This window comes from Berghia stephanieae, chromosome 6 (assembly GCF_034508935.2).
Source record: "Berghia stephanieae isolate SIO BIC M18660-M18661 chromosome 6, UCSD_Bste_1.3, whole genome shotgun sequence".
Classification (NCBI taxonomy): Eukaryota; Metazoa; Mollusca; class Gastropoda; order Nudibranchia; family Aeolidiidae; genus Berghia; species Berghia stephanieae.
The window spans coordinates 18,136,940-18,139,439 of NC_088365.1; the positions used below are offsets into that span (position 1 = coordinate 18,136,940).

The 2,500-nt window shown below is 38.6% G+C and overlaps 1 protein-coding gene across 1 annotated transcript in view; it reads left to right on the forward strand.

Moving 5' to 3' along the window:
• LOC144975785 (uncharacterized) overlaps positions 1-2,500 on the forward strand; it is a 12,850-nt gene that overhangs the window by 1,819 nt on the left and 8,531 nt on the right. The window contains exon 2 of the mRNA XM_078919973.1: positions 1,025-1,203. The gene's annotated coding sequence lies outside the window, so the exon portion shown is untranslated. The remainder of the gene's footprint in view (positions 1-1,024; positions 1,204-2,500) is intronic.

The window sequence follows — 2,500 nt, forward strand, 5'->3', positions numbered from 1 at the left end:
ATATCATTTTTAAAAAAGAACAATATGACAACAGCAATTAGACTGCCATATAAATTTCTTCCTTCGAATATCAACTGTGATAACAGTCATTAATAGAAGGAATAGAAAATCCAACCTCAATGCACTTCTTATCTACTCCAAAGACAATAACATAACTAATAACTACAAATTGAACTGCTGTGTGTCTCGGGATAATGGACTTGGAATCTTATTTATAGCATCAAAGGGGCTCTACTCGGTGAATGATTTGTGTAATATTCTTATTGATGATTAACATCCGTTTGAGAAAAACGAATAGCATAAGATCTATATTTATTGTAATTTTCTTCATCCGTATGGTTTGATTACAACAAACCTGTTCTTTCAATGATAAAATTGATATGGTTTTGATTTCTCCCAAGTCAGGCCTCAAGGTGTGCAAAATTAAATTTGCCGGCCTGACCTAGTTATTTTAGCAGTCAAGAGTATCCGTTGTTTCTGGTGGGAAGTGGATAGCCGTGGTTTTAAACAGAAGAAAACAAGTCTTTTATATAAAATGCTTGGGCGGCCTCTTGACTTTTTGGCTCATGGTAGCCCCCATACCCCACCCTCAGCTCATTGTCGCACGTCATCTCGCCTCGCGTGGGGCAACAAGAAAAAGAGAGCCGTCCGTGATGACGCACAACCTTCGTACAGTAGTTACAGGTACCAATCATGGCAAGTAAGACAGGAGAGATGCGCGAGTGTGAACGAAAATCAGCATAGGCAAAAATTGAGACAAAAAGCAGTATCTGCTAAATTTGAAAATTATAGGGCGGCACAAAACAACTTTGCTCAATAGACCGACCGCCAGTGCTCCCGTTAGAGTAACCTTAAATTCCACCCCTCCCCCCCCCTCCCCCCTCACTCGTCCACCATGGAAAGTTATGGTATTTCCCTTTTTAGAAAAGAAAGAAAAAAAAAAGAAGAAAGATGTTGAAGTAGCTAGTTCTTAAATTCGAATTCTTTCGAACGTCCGTATAGCAATGTCTGTCTCACAATACAGATCCTGACATAACATGCGGCAAACCAACGCCACCAAGTGACGGAGAGGTCATGGAAAGGTTAAATCAAGTTACAAGCTGGGAGAGACTGTCACATACAAATGCAAAAGAAGTACAAGTATGGTCGCCGCATCATGCTTGACCAGTGGTCAGTGGACTGAAATTGGTTCTGCTTGTTACGGTAAGCGGATTATTTACATTATTACAACACCAATTTTTGAATATTCTGTTAGTAGTCCTTTAGAGGCCCGTGGGGCCGGAGTTCATCCCGGTTCCTAAAGCGTGAAATGGACAATAGCAATCGCTTGAAAAGAATGCTAGTCTATTACAAAGTACTTTTCTAACAGACCCAGCAACCCAATCATTGCTGCGTGGACAGGCGGGGAGAGGGAGGGGGGATGGGTCAGAAAAAATGTCGACTGCACCGGGATGAATGTCCGTCCCTGTGCATGGAGAGGGAATGCTCTACCACCTGAGCTATTGGGACCCCCCAAATCTGTTAGACATAGATATATATTTACAAATAGCATCGTCTCGAAGTGAAGTGGCATTATTGACGCTGTAAATAGAGAACAAACGTGTTCTTTAAAAAGAACGGGTTCCAATATCATTGGACGTGTAAAAATACTCTTCCAGAGGACTTAATAAAATGTGTGAAATAAAATATTTTGGTTTCAGAGTGATTGCATCTTATTTTCTAGTCTTGACTAATATGCTTGTCGTCAATAAATATTTTCCATCCTCGCTCTTTTATGTCTCTTAATCCTTACAGCATTCCTATACATCCTGCTTTTAAAATAGCTATGTCATCTCATGATCCAATCTGAAACCTATTTATTATTAATCCTTCGGGACCGGAAAAGTAGAAGGTGTGACATCACACCTATTCTTCCCTTTTGAATATATTGTTTTGTTTTTGTTTTTGTTTTTTTTTCTTATTTTCTTTTTTTCTTTTTTTTTAACCTTAGGAATGGGAGACACCCAAAGTTTGTCGTTGCTTTGCCAATTTATAATTATCTCCGTTTTGAATATATTGTTGAAATAAATTGTTTTTCTTCAGTTTCTGTTTTATTGACTGGAATAATTAATATCATTGAATACACACAGTATGGCCAACATTTCATATTTCTGATCATTTTAGATTAATTAACCAGTTAACTGGAATTACAGATATTTAACGACTTGACCAGAAAACTTGTCTAGATTGATATAAATGCCCCCCCCCCCCTTCAAAAAACCCCAAAAAACCCAAACAAATATCTCAAACCTGAGACCTCACTAAGGCCACAAGACGCAAAGTATATTCGGAAAGGCAAAACATATTTTCCATTTAATTTAATAAAAGATTGCAACTGGAGTTTCCCAACGAGAAACAAAGTAATCGGTGTTCCAGTTAGGTTGAGACGGATAGAGTCGGAACTACTTTCTTTTCTTGCCTTACTTGGCTGATTCTCGGTCACCTCATAATCTTCGGAAAG